This window comes from Talpa occidentalis, unplaced genomic scaffold (assembly GCF_014898055.3).
Source record: "Talpa occidentalis isolate TD23 unplaced genomic scaffold, MPIMG_talOcc4v2.1 talOcc4.11, whole genome shotgun sequence".
NCBI classification, from domain to species: domain Eukaryota; kingdom Metazoa; phylum Chordata; class Mammalia; order Eulipotyphla; family Talpidae; genus Talpa; species Talpa occidentalis.
Genome location: NW_023601104.1, coordinates 19,485,203 through 19,504,387, shown reverse-complemented (window position 1 = coordinate 19,504,387; position 19,185 = coordinate 19,485,203).

Below are 19,185 nucleotides of genomic sequence, written 5' to 3'. Positions count from 1 at the left end.
TTGAGCACATGGTCCATAACAAAGGATAAGCATAGTATTGTTAAACTTTTGTTTCAGTTATATTTTAATAGATGTTTCAACAAGCTAAAATGTCAATTTAAGAAAGTGATGTGATGTTAACTGAAAATAAGATCTCAATACTTATAGAGCTTATTAAATTGGCAAAGTGGGGATTCTAACCTGGGAAACAGTCTGACAGATTTTATTATGTGAGAGCTATTACAATAAACACAAGTTTGAATTTAATTTATATAGGTAGGAAAGCAGTGCAGGATTTAATATCTTCCTTCCTAAGAAATGCTTTTGCAGACATGCAAAGGTTGGGTACCCATTGTTAAATTTTCTTTATCTGGATCCTTGTGTTGGAAGAACAATAAGGAGCAAACTCTGAGCTTGCAAATGGCTTCAAGAATGAACTCCACCTTGTGACATTTTTACTATGACTCCATCCCCATCTCCATGCTGAAGAGATCACAGGTCCCTGGGTTACAACTCTCAGCATGCCAGGAATCTGACTTCTTGAATGGTGTGGGATCACTGTGAACTGAATCAAACAGCCATGCTTGATATATAACTGAACACATGTGGACTCAGGCCATCATGTGTCTGCAGCCCCACTTGCACCCTAGCACTGCTGGGAAGGTGGAGGTGAGATGTAGAGACACTTGTTAGAGATGTGGGTTAGAGACTCGTGAGAAGGCTCCTTGCAGACCATAGCAGCTGTCATCTTGATTTGTTGTTTGATTTTCCTCCCTTTGTCCCAGACTTGCCCCACCCCCCTCGCTGTTCCCCACCTGAGGTGTCTTAGACTTGTGGTAATCTTTAGGGCTTCACCTGTCCTCTTCAGGGAAACTCCATTTCAAAGGGCATTTGCCCTGGAGGGGCTGGGTAATTTTGAGTATTTTATTGAAAAATTATTATTAAGACTATCCTTTCTTGGCCCTCTCCTGATGGCACAGGCGGTTGAGCGCTGGGCTGTGAAGCTGTCCACAGCCTCTGCAAGACTGGTTTGATCCCGGCAGGCCGGCGGGAGTCCCACATGGCGCAGCAGACCTCTCCTGTCTTGCCCGCTGCTCCCTCAGCAGTGTATTTCATTAGTCTGCCTGTTCTGATCCCCACTCTGTCTCTGGTGAATCCTCTCACCCTCCCGCACATCTGGCCTATACCCTGGTTCTTCTATAAATAAATAAATCTTTTTAAAAAAAAATCCTTTCTTCTCTATACATGCACACTAATTCTACCAAAGATCTTTCACACTAAGAGTCTGCTTCTTTTGTCTTTATGTGCAGTGGCAGGAACATGTTTTAGAGTGTACACCTTTAAGTTTTGGGCGCTCCTTGGTAGTACACTGACACTTGGTCATCAGTGGTTGCAAAAAGACTGGCTGTACCTTCAGGCAATATAATTCCCGCATAAAATACAGGATGAAACCTGTTCATACTTTAAGTCCGTGAAGATGATTTTGCTCTCTTGCCTGCTAATTCAAGAGGAGAGGTATCCAGAAAATTTTATATGTTCATGGCAAAAGCTATCAAAATATGATAACCAAGTGCTATATCCTAATTTCAGATACTAAAATGGAGGAAGTATTTCTTAATGATGAAATACATATGTGTGTGTGTGTGCAGCATGCAAGTCAATTGGATCCCAATCAGAATATAGAAAATGACAGAATAATTATTCAAAATCATGATATTTTTAAAAGATGGTATTTCACTGTAGTGTCTTTGTTCAGATAAATCATTCAAAAGCAGCCAGGATTTAAAAGACTTGGCTTGACCTGACCATGTGACAAGTTACAGGTATTTATGTAGTGTGAGCAGTCACCTAAAAAACTAATGAAATGTTGACTGTGTTAATGGAAAACAGTGTCCAAGTCACAGGGGTACCAGCTTTGTGCTATTTACCTCAGGGTTTCTGAACTTCTGTGTTTAAATATAGATCCCACATAAAAAGAGCTGCCACACATAACAAATTAGAATTCATTAAGAACATTCAGGAAGAGTGTGGAAACCATGCTCTCATAAGGAAAAAAAATGAAGGAATTGGGTCTGTTTTACCTGAAAAAAAATTTGCTAAAATTTTTCTCCTTTGAAATTCTACAGAGTAATTCTACAAAGGAGAAAGTAGAATTATTCCACGTTGCTCTAGAGTTCAGATCTAAGATCATCAGGAGAGGCTATTACCAAGAGGAAGATTTTGGCTCATCATTAAGGACAGTTTCAGATACTGGAGCTCAGTCACAGTGACAGGATTTTCTGGTGAAATGACCGCTACATAATGGGAAGCATTCAATCAGGAAACAATGGCCACCTTTAAAGATGCTCTAAAAGGAATTGCTGAATGGAGGAAGGACCTGCACAGAGGCAATAGCATGCATGGTCTCTCTAACTTGAAGCTTCTATGTGACTATATTTATACTCTTAATTTATGATGGGAAGGAATTCATGGCCAAGTACAGTTGATTCTCATAGTTGGTGCTAGTTATGTTCTATAAAGTCACTGTGGACACTGAATGAATGCAGAACTGTTACCCCTAGAATTTTAGGATTAGGTTCCTGCAAGCTTCTGGTCACATTATCATCAACCAGTCAGTACATAAACGTTTTTTATGTCTGTTTCAATTTAAAGACAACTTATTTAATACATATTGCTGATTCAATAACCTTAAACACATGACCCACAAACAACACTGTAACTCGCACTTAATCAAGTTTAGTACCCAACATACATATTTTCTCCCAAAGGCACATCGTAGCTTTTTTTTTACACTTTAGGGACCCTAGCACACATTAGAGCTATGTTTGGAGGCCATCTTAGACAGAGGAATCACCAACATAAAAGTGAAAAATGTGAAAAACATGGCACTAAACAGGCCACAGAAAAGATACTTGTTTGTAGTATGAGAGTTGAAACAAGAAGGCAGAATGTAGTCTTGCTCAACCTCAGTTGGAACATGCACACAGGCCAACTCAAAATTTTTCACTGCTTTGGTGCATGTCTGCAAATGATTGTGAAAGTGCCATGAGTACTAGCTTGGTCATATGAATGCTTTATGAATGGGAAATTCCTATAAATGAAAATTAAAGAGCCATCATTTAACTTGTTGGGGTGACAAAGAGCTTACAACTCTGAAAAACAATTAAAAAAAAAATGAAATAGAAAAAATAGGCCCAAGATGGAGTTCTTCATGGGGAGGGCAACTTGACTTAATATCTTTTGCAATTTCAACCTATCCCAAAAGTGTAACCCTAAAACAATCAATCTGGAGTTTCCTAATAAGCATCAGTGAGGTTGTCCGCCTGATAAGACCCCCTCTATTCACCTGACTTTACATGAATGTTTTATCCTTTTATAATAACCTTGCCACATCCTCTTTCTGACTATAAATACCCTCCATTTTGTGTAATCCTTTGCAGCATCCAGATGCTTTCCAATTCATTAATTCCTTAACAAAGCCAATTAGAGCTCTAAATTTGTGAATTTAGTTGTTTTTCACCACTACCAAGAAGCTTGTTTCAGGTAAGCAGTTTATAAGCATTATATCATTCCTAGGCTATGAATAGAAAAGTTGCACATAAACTACTTAGATTTTTTTAGACAAAACTTGACTGGTAATAAAATTATTTTCTGAAACAAAAATCTGTATATTTTTTGATAATGGTTATATAACTAAACACTTAAGTGTGCTAGGAAATACCTACTGGGATAATTTTATTTATTTATTTTTCAAAAATATTTATTTATTTATTTATACAAGCACTGGGTACAGTCAGAAGCGCGGGAGGGTGAGAGAATCCACCAGAGCCAGAGCAGGGAGCAGAGCAGGCAGAAGGACCGAAGTACACTGCTGAGGGGAGCAGTGGGCAGCAGGAGAGGTCTGCGCGCCATGTGGGACCCGCCTCCGGTGGCCGGGGATCGAACCGGTGCTGCAGAGGTTAAGGGCAGCTTCGCAGCCCAGCGCTCAACCGCTGCGCCACCGGGGAGGCCCTGGGATAATTTTATAATACCAATTATTAAATTTTCAAAGGATCCTCCCTCTAATTATCTGCCCGAATTTTCTGGAAGCAGGATGAATTTATAGATATGGTAGAATTAAACTTGTCGTGTTACTGGGCAAAAGGGTCTAAAACAACACCAGGTCAGAATTCAGGGCCTGTGTACTCCCAGGGAACAAATGCAAACAAAAGGGGCTTTGTTGTAGTAAAAGAGAAAACAAGATTTATTTTAACTAACAAAGTAGAGGGAGAACTAGCAGGGGAGGAGAGCGAGAAGGTCTAGTTATCACTGACGGTGAGAGGTAGAGCTGCAAACTACAGGAGCTGGCAGGAGGCATGAGAGGCTTGCCCTGCTGAAGTTGGGATCCACCCTCCTCCCCAACCAGGCACCATGAGGGCAAAGGTCCACCATCTACCTTGGCCAGCAAGGCAACTGTTTTAAGTAGCAGCAACTAAGACCAAAACAAAGCAAAATGAACAAAAACAAGCTCACTGTGTCACTCCCTTTTAAAAGCTGCCGGAGTGGCCACTCTGCCCCTTTCCCAGCTGCCAGGACACAGACAGAGTTCAGGTAGTGAGGTTCATGCCTGCCCAGTCCAGGAGGCCTCAACCTTCACCAGCAGGGCCCACGGGGTGCAGAGCTCAGCTATCCCTGCTGCTCCAATAGTAACACAAAGTTGTAGCTCCTCCCACCCCCACCCCCCCGCCTTTAAAAAAATTTTTATATATACTTTTTTATATATATATATTTTTCAAAGATTTGAATCTCCCTGGCCAGCTGGGAATCAAACCCGTGTTGCAGAGGCTGCGGACAGTTTCACAGCGCTGCGTTCAACCCACTGTGGTCAACCTATTCTGCTCAATCACCTGTGCTCAACCCCCTGTGCCACCGGGGAGGCCTTCCCACCACCACTTTTGAAGAGGAGCACAGAGATAGTGCCTTTCTCTAACTTTAGGGATATTCTACATAAGGGTTTTCTTATTTGCACTCTGTCCTTACTTCTCCTATCTTAAGAATCCTGTTGGTTGTCCTCCCCTGGCGGCGCAGTGGTTGAGCGCTGGGCTGCGAAGCTGCCCGCAGCCTCTGAAGCACCGGTTTGATCCCCGGCCACCAGCGAGGGTCCCACAATGGGCGCAGACCTCTCTTGCCGTGCCTGCTGCTCCCCTCAGCAGTGTACTTTGAAAGTCTGCCTGTTCTGTTCCCTGCTTTGGCTCTGGCGCATTCTCTCACCCTCCTGTGCTTCTGACTGTACCCAGTGCTCATATAAATAAATAAATAAATCTTAAAAAAAAAAAAAAAAGAATCCTGTTGGTATGAGGAGAACAGTGCTACTAATTTCTGAAGATAGCACCTATTTTTGAAAACTTAATGTCTTGAAACCACAAAGTCTTCTATAACCATCCTCAGTTTTTGAGAACACTCTGGGCCTCTGCCACATGATCACTGAAAATAAGAGGAAAGGATAGATATGAAGTCTCTCAGCCCTTCCACAGGGAGTAACACATATTTTGAAATCTGAGCACAGAGCAACTTTCACCAAACAAGGCCATTGCCCCCTACCCTCTCTTTGAACTAATAGTCAGGCTATCTGTCATTGGGGAAGGTACTCATTTTCTGTAACTCTAAACTTATGCTGAAGAATAAACAACACTGGTCATTCTGAGTGCTCAAGTTATCAATCTGACAAGAAGGAACAAAGTGGGGCCATTTGAGTCTGGGTAACTAAAACAGAGTCTGAAGGCTATTGAAAATTGGGTTCCAGACATGCCCAGACACATCAGTCTCTGGGAAGGAACTGAAATAAATTCAAAATGCCACTTCCTGGATCAATCAGCAACAGATGCCCTGAAACTGTAACCAATCACTGCTTTACTAACTTTTGCCTAGTTTACATAGCAGACTACCCTCTCTTTTCTCTGTGGATATAAGCCTTAGCCATCCCCAGGCAAAACTTTAAGAGCTTCTTGAGTCTGTGTATCCCACCCTGCAATCCTAATAAAGCCCCAAATAAATGCCTTTTCCTGTTCTAACTTGACAGGATTTCAGTTTCTTGGTTATCAAACTAGTGTGTGTGTGTGTGTGTGTGTGTGTGTGTAGTGTATATATAGTTTAGAATAAGTCTGCCTTCCACAATCCCATCTTTTGCCTTCTATTTTGTCAGATAGTAGTTACCGTCATTGAAACACCCATCCCTGAAAATGTCATCACACCCAGAAGCCTGGGTGAGCTTATGACTCTGAAAAATAATAATAATAAAAAAAATGAAATAGAAACAATAGGCCCAACATGATGTTGGGCCTATTTTTTTGACCATTTCTGTTGTCTGGAGTGCAGCCATCACTCACTATCTCTAGTAATACCCTAGATGTGGTATCCTAAAAGAAAAATGAGCAGGCTTTCAGAAGGTCTAAGATCCTTTTGCCCACCTCAGGCAGCCTCTATCTCTATGAATGCCTGCCACAAGCAAAGGCTTCTATCCCCTTTGCTCCACCACCACCATTACATATCCTGGGCATGCCATAGGGCCCCACATTCAGAAAGACCCTATGCCAGGTTTAATACTCTGTTGTTACCATCTTGAAATTTCCGATTTATCTTTGAACTCATGTTTTGTAGCACAGTTGGATGAACCAATGGAGCATGCGCATTAGCAGGAAGAAGTTAGAAGCAATATGCATGTCCAGAGATTCTTGCCACCCAACTCATGTTTAGTATTCTCAGTGACCCATGAGTCCAGATTTCTGGTGAACCCACAGAGCACGCAGGTAAAAGGTATATGTCTACAACTAAGGAAGTGGGAGCACTGATAGCCCCGAGAGGCCATGCTTTCCTTTGCAACTAGTCCTTGCTTGGAACACAGAAAGAAGGTAATGACATTCTAAAAAGCACAGAAAGATCAAGAAACCCTATGATAGCCTTTCTTTCTTATGCTTCTTCCCTGTATTAGCCAACCACCAATGCTGAAAATATTTCCTTTTCCTTTCAGTCCTATCTCACTCCTCATTAAGCCAGGAAAAGTGTGTTGCCAGGATATGTATCAAAAATGAAGTAACAGTCGTTAGTTTTCTGCAGTATTTCCTCTGAAAATACTCTGGTAAAAACAAACTTATTATATATGTATGTATGCGCTACAAAATAGAAATTGTGTCATTTCGATTTCACGTAGGAATTAAGCGCTCTTAGTTTTGTATTAAAACTAGCATTACATATTATAAAAATTAATTATGAAATTCATGCTAATAAATTTTTAATTTTTCTTATTTAGAACAGTATTAGCAGTAAATTGAAACTATCTTAGTGAGAAAGAGACCAGAAGAAAGGGGAAAAAGGGCTTATATTTAGGTGACTTTAACAGAAAATTTTCCCTACTTTTGGATCAAATTGTATAAACGCTTTTGAACACCCCTCTCCCCACCCCCAGAATCCCAGTGAATAGCCCTACTGTGAAGAAGGTGGATCAGGAAACAATCCCCTCATTGCCAAAGCTACCCTAGGAGATGTGAGAGATTCTCTCTGCTGGGTGGGTAAGGGCTTCAAGGCTGTTACAGCCCAGCCACCCACACTCAGCAGCTGCATTTCCTGTAGTAAACACACTGCCTTCTTACTCGTGAAGGTAGAAGTGGGGGAGGAAGGAAGACCTTGTTCTGCTGCTGAGACACATTTTCCCATAGAAAGTGTTGTAGGTCACAGATCTCATCCTCCTGTCCTTAAACTGCATGTGGATTAAATGGGTTTCTGAGTGGGCCTGAGAACCTACACAGTATTTGTCACATTGTTTCTGGGAGAAAGGCTTTTTCAGTTTCAAACAACCAAGTTAGAAATAACTTGTTGAGAACCTGACTTAGTCATACACGGGGATATCTCTACCTTCTTAGCTCAGAAATGCTGAGCTTACAGAGAAGGTAAAGCCCTGGCAAACAACTAAATGTTAAAGAGCAGATTATTAATAGTAACAACTTCACTTTATCCTCTGGGTGGTACGAAGCGTCCAGTCCTTCAGACATGGACCTTGATGAACTTGATTACAGTTTTACCAGAGTTGACTGGTCTCTGGCAACCAACACACACCAGCCAAACCTAAGAGATGGTACGCTGTGAACCAGACACCAGTCCATTAGGCACACAAGAGAGGCTGTGCTTAGCTGGACTAAAGATTTATCCAATCTGACAATGATCAGGAATTTAGATGTCTTGTTTTTTCCTTGGCATTTCTGTGAAGCCTGAGGAAGGGCCTGGGGAGTCTCCTGGCTGGCCAACCCCATCACCTCAGGTTCCAGGTCCATGCAAAAACTTGGATTTGTAAAGAGATCAAAAATTGCATTTTTGTTTTAAGGATAATATTTTTTTTTCTTTTTAATCAACTCTTAATCTAATGCCGATCTCATGACCTAAGAGTACGTCCCTGTGCTTCACAGTAGAGGAGGGCTTCGTCAATGTTTTTTTTTTTTAATTTCACCTGTTTCTTTTTACCTTTTTATTTTCTCTAACTCTCTAGTGTTGAGCATAGTGCCTGAACATAGTGGTCTCTCAGTAAATGTTTGTTGAAAATGAAGTGTTTTTGAATATTGTAAATGCCCTTATAACCTGCAGCGAATAAGGAGAATAAGGATTTCCTGGGAATATCCGTTTATTTAAAGCTATTTTTAAAGCAACTTTCTTAGAGAATCTGTTTGGTCATTTTAGTGGCCCTATTTTATGACCTGGTATATCTATTAGACCATCTTTTAAAGGTTTTGAGGCAGAATTAAACGAATGATTTCAGGTATAGATTCATTACCATTTTGTCAAATATAAGACAAAATAATGCTTTTAGATTTGTTTCCCACTTTTTAAGAAAAAATAGCTAGCATTTTATTGTTATATGACTTTAGGAAATAGTCGAATATAAATTGTGGGCCTCCCCTGGTGGCGCAGCGGTTGAGCACTGGGCTGCGAAGCTGCCTGCAGCCTCTGCAGCGCCGGTTTGATCCCCGGCCTCCTGCGAGGGTCCCACATGGCGCGCAGAACTCTCCTACCACTGTACCCAATGCTTGTATAAATAAATAAATAAATAAATAAATAAATCTTTAAAAAAAAAATATATATATATATATATATATAAATTGTGGTTTCCTTTCTTAAATAAAACATAGCTCCAAGCCCATCTTTGTTCAAGTATACTTCAGACTAACAATCCTAAATGCATTCTCTAAAATCAGAACTGAATAAACTCATTTGCCATGTCAACTCACATAGTTTTGTGCAATTTATCCTTTCTTCAATTTAGATCCATCTGCGTAGTGTTTGCTACTCTGGAGAGCTTAAGGACACCTCAAACCAATGACTTCTTTGCATAAGCCCACTTTCAGACAGTCTCCGACAGTCTTAAATAAGAGAAGTTTCCTAGGAGCAATCCTTGGGGGCTCCACTACGAAATCAGAAGAATCTGTCTGGTATCCTGGCATCAACAGAAGTCAGCTGACCTGGGCCTCCCCGGTGGCACAGAGGTTGAGCGCTGGGTTGCAAAGCTGCCAGCGACCTCTGCGGCGCCGGTTCAATCCCCGGCTGCTCCCCGGCCACCTGAGGAGGGTCCCACATGGCGCGCAGACCTCTCCTGCCGCCCGCTGCTCCCCTCAGCAGTGTACTTCGGTCCTTCTGCCTGCTCTGCTCCCCGCTCTGGCTCTGGTGAATTCTCTCACCCTCCCGCGCTTCTGACTGTACCCAGTGCATGTATAAACAAAACGAACGAACAAACAAACAAATAAATAAAAAAAAAACATGCCTCTATTAAAAAAAAAAAAAAAAAAAAAAAAGTCAGCTGACCTGGATACCAGTCCCAGTTCTGCGACTTATTAGTGGTCATTTAGTCGCAAGTCATTTACTCGCATTTTTAAAATGCTAAATAACACCCACCTCACCTCTCTTCAGAGTTATTCCAAGCATTACATGAGATAATATGTGTGAAAACACTCTGAAAATCCTAAATGACTGAATAAATAGTGTTATTAATATCTCCATCCAGAAGCTTGGATGATTTCCTACATTAAGCCAGCTCTTTTTCTTTCACTCAATTCATTCCACAGATATTCTTTAAATGTCTACTTTACTGACAAAATTTTCTCCCCACCTTCTTGGGTAACTGAATTGGGTAAAGTGTTTTTTGTGTTTTTTTTTAAGTTTAACATGTAAATTGGAAACATTTTTTTAAAGTATAGCATTCAGGGCCTCCCTGGTGGCGCAGTGGTTGAGCGCTGGGTTGCGAAGCTGCCTGCAGCCTCTGCAGCACCGGTTCGAACCCCAGCCGCCGACCGAGGGTCCCACATGGCGCGCAGACCTCTCCTGCCGCCCGCTGTTCCCCTCAGCAGTGTACTTCGGTCCTTCTGCCCGTTCTGTTCCCCACTCTGGCTCTGGTGAATTCTCTCACCCTCCCGCGATTCTGACTGTACCCGGTGCTTGTATTAATAAATAAATAAATCTTATAAATACATACATGCATACATACATAAATAAATAAAGTATAGCATTCACTGCTTTGTGCTTACTTGTATCTTAAAGAAACATGGTCAAATAGTGAACAGGGACACACCAAGCACGTCGCTGCAAAGGTAGAAGGCCTGAGCACAATCTCAGCCTGCATCCCCTCAGAGTCAGCAGGAGTATCTTCTACATGCAGCTCACAGAGACATAAAGGGAAGTGCAGAGTGGGGTATTGAGGGGCTAGTGGGAAGGGGATGAGGAGTAACTCTATATAACTTCTGAAATGCAGCCATCAGTATGATAATAAATTGATTTACTTACATGAAAGCAGCTTATAGCATCTCCTTTGAATTAGCCTGTGGTCCAGTGTAGCAAAGAAAAATTTCTTCCATTTTTAGAACCCTCTGGTGAAGGTTTACAGATACTGTTTCCAAAGGAAAAATAAGACAAAGTGTTCATGGGGAAGAGGGGAAAAGAAATTTGTATAATGACTTAGCTTTACAACAGGTTATGAAAGAAATAAGAGGAAGAGATTAAAATGGTTCTTTCTCTCCTCCCTCTGTGACTCAGAGACTAATCCTAAAAATAATCATCCCAGTATAGGGAAGCCGAGCAAAAACTCCCATCTCCATATTTCTGGTTCCGTCATGGCCCTGGAGAGGAAAGGAAAAAACAGAAGAGGGAAAGAGGAAACAGTAATTGTTAAAGATAATATGGAGAAGAGGTAAGGGGGAATTAAAGGCCAATCTAGCTCTGATGAAATAAGCATTTCTGTTCCTGCCCTATTCTGAAATATGTTGTGTCATCAAGGATGAAGCCTCAACTTGCTTTTTCCATCTTATCTCCCACTAACTCTTCTGGTGATCCATATTTTACTCATTTAAATGAACTTTTATCTTTCAACATCATTCCCCTTTCCTGTATCACAACAGGAAGTTCTTTTTTAAATGTTTCCTTAGTCACATTTATGTTTGTTCATTTATTTTAAATATATTTATTTTGAAAGTATTTCAAACTTACAGAAAAGTTGCATAGATGGCCTGATGAACTTACGATTTGAGAATAAGTTGCTGACATGATAAATGTAATGGACATTGGAATGCACTGACCAGATGCCCTTCAAGGAAGGACTCTGCCAAGCGTGGGGACTGTGGTCAGCTGTCATTTCTTTCAAGGTTTGCCTCATCTGCCGAGAGCCACCTTGCCTAAGGAGATGCCCCTTTCCGGGTAGCCCAAACCCAATTAAGGTAAGGATGGAAAGGCCTGGCTTGCTCAGCCCTATGCAGAATGACTTCAGTGGACCTTGTCCCTTCAAGGATCCCCCCTGTGGGGTTAGCTAAGGCTTCAGCCTACTGCTCTGATCAACTTCACCCTCTATCCAATCCTGTTTTCTTCCCCTCCCTTCCACAGATATTGATCCCAAGAGCTCTCCCTAATAATTAACATGAACACTAAAGTCCATCTCTGAGTCTGCTTCTTTTCTAATGTTGGTTACTCACTACCCAGCTGTTAGGAGGACCTCGTGGTATGTGATACATGGAATATAGATATCTTGTCACAGGCATCCAGTTATTAAAACTTTCTCCAGTGGGGCTTCCCTGGTGGCCTAGGGATTAAGTCTCAGGGTGACAGCCCACCACCATGATATGAGTTTGATCCCCGACCAGGGAGCTAATCCACGTGGCACAGAATACCTCTCCTGTCTTGCCCTCTGCTCCCCTCAGCATTGTATTTCAGTGGATCTGCCTGTTCTGCTCCCCACTCTCTCTTTGGTAAGTCCTCTTACACACACCCCAACCTCTGGCCTATGCCCCAGTTCTTCTATGCAAAATAAATAAATAAAAATCTTACAATAAAGGAATAATTCTTTAAAGAAAGAAAGAAAAAAACCTTCCCCAGTGGTGAGTTGGGATAGTATACTAGTCAGAGAGAATATATTACCTGATACAATCTATTGGGAAAATAATAACTATAAGGACAATGGCATTGGATGGTTTTTGCTTAACTTTATTGATGCTCTAAGGAAAGAAAACAAAAAGCTGAGAGTGACTAGCAGGCAACTGAAAGCAGCATGCAAAGAAGCTTTCTTAACCTGCAATGGGAGTGCAGGACAGAGAAAGCAGAGAACCAGACTGGGTTAAATGATCAGTGTAGTCAAACTCCAAAGAAGCTTAAATTACTAACCAAACTAGTTTTCCTATGCTGAGACCCTGACACGTGGGATGGAGACATATGAACTGATGTTCCCAGTATCTTGGATTCCCAGATTACTTTCAGCACTCTGAGTCTGCAGAAGTGAGCCACTTCTCCCTACTTGCTTGAGACAGTACAAAGGCCTCTCCCTGCAAGACAACACGTGACCTCTCATGAGCTGCCATTGCCTATCCTTTTGTCCATTAAAGCAGTAACTAGGGTTAAGTGGAAGCATAACCCAGTTGGGAACATGCTAGGTGTGGTAAGGGGTGTGGGGGAACACACCCCAAAGGAGCAAAAAAATCTAACTAGTCGTCTGCAGGAATACACATGGGACTAGATTCTGAATGTTTGATCAAAGGGGAATAGAATATAAGACTAGATAATGATCTGGGGGTATTCTCCCAAAATACAAGGTTTGAATTTGGCCTCAGTAATTAGAGTAAACTTGCTATTAAGGTGGCTCCTATGAAGCACAGAAAAAGTGATGGCTCTTACTGAGAGCAAATGCCATTGATATCTTGGCAGATTGTAGAGGAAAGGAGTAAAAGACTAAGGAGAATAAACTATCTAGGGGTAAATTTAACAAAACTTGAATACTGAAGATTATAAAACATTGAAAAATTAAAGAGTAATTAAATGAAAATATATTCCACGTTCATGTATTAAAAGACATAACTTTTTAAGATGACAATACTCTCCAAATTGATCTATATATGTAATATAATCTTTATCAAAATCCCACCTGGCTTTTTTATAAAAGTTAAGAAGGTGATCCTAAATTCATATGGAAATGCAAGGTGTCTTGAATAACTAAAAATTCTTGAAAAAAAAAAAAAAAAAAGAAAGAGTTGAGGGCCTCCCCGGTGGCGCAGCGGTTGAGCGCTGGGTTGCGGAGCTGCCCGCAGCCTCTGCAGCACCGGATCCATCCCCGGCTGCTCCCGGGCCCCAGAGGAGGGTCCCACATGGCCCAGAGGAGGGTCCCGCATGGCGCGCAGACCTCTCCTGCCGCCCGCTGCTCCCCTCAGCAGTGTACTACGGTCCTTCTGCCTGCTCTGCTCCCCGCTCTGGCTCTGGTGAATTCTCTCACCCTCCCGCGCTTCTGACTGTACCCAGTGCTTGTATGCATGTATGTATAAATAAATAAAAACAAACAAATAAATAAATCTTTAAAAAAAAAAAAAGAGTTGAAGATTCATGTCCCAATTTCAAAAGGTACTACAAAGCTGCAATAATAAAAAACAATGTGGTACCAGCATAAGATAATGATAGGCATATAGATCAATAGAATTGAACTGAGAGTCCAAAAATAAACACGCACATTTATGGGCAATGGCTTTTAATTTCCATTTTTATTTATTTATTTTTAAAGATTTATTTATTTGTATACAAGAACCGGGGTACAGGCCAGATGCGTGGGAGGGTGAGAGGATTCACCAGAGACAGAGCGGGGAACAGAACAGGCAGACTGACGAAATACACTGCTGAGGGGAGCAGCGGGAGAGACAGGAGAGGTCTGCTTCTCCATGTGGGATTCTTGCCGGCTGGCAGGGATTGAACCCGCGCTGCAGAGGCTGCGGACAGTTTCACAGTGCAGCGCTCAACCGCCAGTGCCACCAGGGAGGCCCAGGCAATGGATATTTAAAAGATTTTTTTTTTCATTTATGCATACAAGAACTGTTGTGTAGGCCAGAGGTGTGGGGGGTGAGAATGGGGGGCAGAACAGGCAGATCTATTAAAATACACCGCTGAGGGGAGCAGTGGGTGAGTCTGGAGAGGCCTGTTGCACCAGGGGCTAGCTCCCTGGCTGGAGATCAAACTCAAGCCAAAAACCGAAAGCAGCAGTGTCTGGCAATAGCTTGATAGCTCTGAGGCTTAAGCCCTGTGCCACGAGGGAGGCTCTGGGCAATGGATTTTTTTTTTTTTTTTTTTTGGTGGGACCCTCGCTGGCAGCCAGGGAACAAACGGGCACTGCAGAGGCTGCGGGCAGCCTCGCAGCCTAGCGCTCAACCGCTGCATCACCAGGGGAGACCCGGCAATGGATTTTTTAAAAGATTTATTTATTTATGCATACAAACGTGGTGAAACAATTCTATGAGAAAAGAATAGTTTTTTTCAACAAATGGGGCTAGGACAACTAGATCCCCACAAGCGATAGAATGAAATTGAGCCCTTAAACCACACAATACACGGACATTAACTCAAATGTACTAATAGCCTTACATGTAAGAACTAACACTGTAAAACTTTTAGGAAAAAAATACAGGGTAAATTTCTGTGACCTTGGATTTGGCAATGATTTCTTCATGACACCAATAACACAGGTAACCAAAGAAAAATTGGTAACTTGGACTTCATCAAATTTTGTGCTTCAAAGAATACCATCAAGAAAGTGAGACAACACGCAAAATGGGAGAAAATATTTGCAAATCATATTCAGATATATGATCATATATATGACCCTTTTTACTAAGGGCCTAGTATCCAGAACTCTCCTTTCTATAACAATTAGACAAATTACCCAATTTAAAAATAGCCAAAAGGCACAGCAGACCTCTCCTTCCTCGCCCACTGCTCCCCTCAACAGTGTCTTTGGTCCGTCTGCCTGTTCTGTTCCCCGCTTTGGCTCTGGTGAATCCTCTCACCCTCCCACGCTTCTGACCTGTACCCCAGTTCTTGTATAAAATAAATAAATAAATCTTTAAAAAATATAAAAATATGGGCCTCCCTGGTGGTGCAACGGTTGAGCGCTAGGTTGCAAATCTGCCCGCAGCCTCTGCTGCACTGGTTTGATCCCTGGCCGCCAAGTGAGGGTCCCACATGGTGTGCAGACCTCTCCTGCTGCACCCGCTGCTCCCCTCAGCAGTGTATTTCCTCAGTCTGCCTGTTCTGTTCCCGCTCTGGCTCTGGTGAATTCTCTCACCCTCCTGTGCTTCCGACTGTACCCAGTGCTTGTATAAATAAATAAAAATGAATCTTTAAAAAAAATAAAAATAGCCAAAGGATTTGGATAGACATTTTTCCCAAGATTATCTACCAATGGACAATAAGTTGATGAAAAGATATCTGCCATCAGTGGTCGTGAAAGAAATGCAATTAAAAACTACAATGAGGTATCACTTTATACTACTACAATGGATATAATTTTAAAAAAGGAAAATAAAGTGGTTAGTATGTGGGGTAATTGGAATTTTCATCCATTGTTGGTAGAAATGTAAAATGGTCGACCAATTTAGAAAAAAAGTGTGTAGGTTGCTGAATATAAAATTAATATAAATATAAAGTTAAATATAAAGATATTACTTGACCGAGCATTTCCACTGGAAATAAAACATAAGTGCACACAAAAATTTGTACACAAATATTTATAGCAGCATTATTCATAATAGCCAGAAAGTGGAAACAACTGATGAATAAAAGAAATGATATATCCACTGAATAGAATATTATCCAATGATATAAAGAATTGTTAGACATTAGGTCTATTGTTATATAACAAAGGTAGGGAAGAATTTTTTAGTACCTAGATGATACTTGGATGCTTTCTGTTATTCCTTTGCCCAGTTTTGTGGTAAATGGATGATGCAGCAATCCTGACCTCAGAGGGGTGACCAGGAACACAGACATCTCTGGTTTGAGACTCTAGATCATACCCCCTAGGTAAGTCACCAGAGTTGAAGAGAAGTGGTAGTTGGAAAATGAGAAGAAAGCCAAAGAGGAAGGCCATGAATTTCCATCACCTCTTCAAGGCCAACTACAGCAGAAGGGGCTGTAGTTTGTCCTACAAATCTTTCTCTTCTAAGTCTCCCCAGGAGTGGAGGCTCATCAGAAACCTGGAGAAGCTATCCCTCAACAGATATGAAGCAGATCTAACAGCAGCGCAAGAAATCAACTAAAAATTCCTTTTACAAAAGGGCTTCTTGTTCCAAGTGCTTGGAGCACTTCAGTAGATAGTTTTCAGTTAACAGCTCCTACAGCTGCAGAGAGCTGTCTCAACCAAGCTCACTCCCTTGTGGGGACAGCCCATACCCAGTGACTAATCAAGGCATGGTTTTAAAGTCATTTCTGCTCCTGTGCTCCTTGTGGAGTGACTTGAGGCTGTTAAGCTTACATGCAGCTTGCTTTTCCTTCTGTACAAGCCTGCTTCCTTCTCTTCCTTTCACGGTGTCAATCCCAAAGACACTCCCTAATAAACATCCTGGACATGAAATTCTGACTCTGAATTTCCTTCCTGCAGAGTGTAAACTGCAAAAATGCCCTGTCACCCCCAGATATTTTAGCGGGCGTTTATTACTAATGAGACCATTCATCTGGACAACCCCAGTACATCTATCAAAATCAGGAATTTAACACTGACATGTTACTACCTAGTCATCAGACCTTTTCAAATTTTGTCAGTGCTGCTAATAACGTCTTTTTTAAAGCAATCGAAAATTATGGATTGTATTTAATTGTCATGACTTGTCAAGTTTCTTCAATCTTGGATGGCTCCTTAGCTTTATTTTCATGACTTGATACCTTAAGATGACAGGTCACTTATTTTTGTACACTGACCCTCGATTTGTGTTTGTATAAGGTTTTTTCATGATTAGATTCAGGTTATGCATCTGGCAGAACTGTAAAAGAAGTGATGCTGTATTCTTCTCATTGCATCCTATCTGGTGATACATGATTTCAATTTGTCCTAGCCCTTGGTGATCTATTTTTTTTTTTAAAGAAGTGGGATGCAGGCCAGAGTAGCGGGGGGTGAGAAGATTCACCAGAGAGAGCAGGGAGCAGAATAGGCAGATGAACCAAAATACACTGCTGAGGGGAATAGCTGGAGCGAGACAGGAGAGGTCTGCTGCGCCATGTGGGTTGCTCCACAGCCGGCAGGGGATCTAACTGGCGCTGCAAAGGCTGTGGACTGCCTCACAGTACTGCACTCAACCCCCTGTGCCACCAGGGAGGCCCCTTGGTGATATCTTTTAATAAGGTGCTAACAGCTTTTTCCACTATAAAGTTACTCTTTTCTCCTTTTGTAATTAAATATTTTGTCGGGAGGTACTCTGAGGCTATGTAAATATCCCATGCCTCCTCGGATTTCCAATTTATTCTTTTATGTATTTATTAGTGTATTGGTTCAGTAATTTCTATTTTATTCAATGGACTATAATCCATTACTCTCATTATTTTGAGGATCAAATTGATCCATGTATGGCAAGTGAGTGCCCCTTCCAGTTGGCTTCTTTATTCTTTTGATATCTCCATAATTCTTTTTTTTTTTAAGATTTATTTATTTATACAAGAACTGGGGTACAGGCCAGAAGCGCAGACGCGCAGGGTGAAAGGATTCCACAGAGACAGTGTGGGAGCAGAACAGGCAGACAGACAGAAAACACTGCTGAGGAGAGCAGTGGGAGACAAGAGAGGTCTTCCATGCCATGTGGGTATCTCCCTGGCCGGCCGGGAATCGAACCCACGCTGCAGAGGTTGCGCACAGCTTCACAGCGCCACATTTAACCCACTGCACCACCAAGGAGGCCTGATATCTCCATAATTCTTTTTTGTACTTCCTCAACATTCTTCCTGCTGCATTCTAAGCTCATTTTGTATTTTCCCAGCAATAGCCCTGGGGGAATTAGCCTATTTCTCTGAGGAGTTCTGGTTTCTTTAAGTGGAGAACAGCATTTAGAAATTAAGATTTGAACTAAGCATTAGGTGTGCTCTTTGCTATGAAGTGTCGCTGTTCTCAGGCCCTTTCAGTGCAGACATATAGATTATATGAAATATACATGCATTACATAAACACATACATACACATAAACACATTTTTTCTATTTATATATATCCAAATTATAAGTTCACAATGACACCTCCAATTTCAGTTTAATATCAACTAGTTCATTCTAGTTTTTTAATTTATCATCTCTACATTAAGAAACCTAACTCCCAGGGCCTCCCTGGTGGTGCAAGGGGTTAAGACGCAACCTATGAAGCTATCCACAGCCACTGCAGCACAGGTTCAATCCCCGGCCAGTGAGGTGACCCACATGGCTCAGCAGACCTCTCCTGACTTGCCTGCTGCTCCCCTCAGCAGTGTATTTCAGTCACTCCGCCTGTTCTGGTCCCCACTCTGTCTCTGGTGAATCCTCTCACTCCCCACAACTCTGGCCCGTACCCCAATTCTTACATGTATAAATAAATAAATCCTTTAAAAAAAAAAAGAAACCTAACTCCCATTATTCTTCATGTGGCTACTTACTTGATCAATCCTTCTGTATATAAACAATCTCCTGTGACTGTTCCTACTCTCCTGTCTGGATACCATCTTCACCCTGTACCAGGCTGCTGGAGCTGGATCACCACCTGCATAGGCACCCTCCTAACCAGGTCTGACTCCATCACCCTCTGCCAGAGGGTCTTTCTTCAACAGATGTCCTCTTCACCCAACTTGATCTCTGCGCCCACACTAGGCTCTCTCTCCCCTTCCCTGGCCCTTGTAGATAGCTACCTTACCTGTTGGACTCCAACACTGGCTTCAGGCTGCCCCTCTGT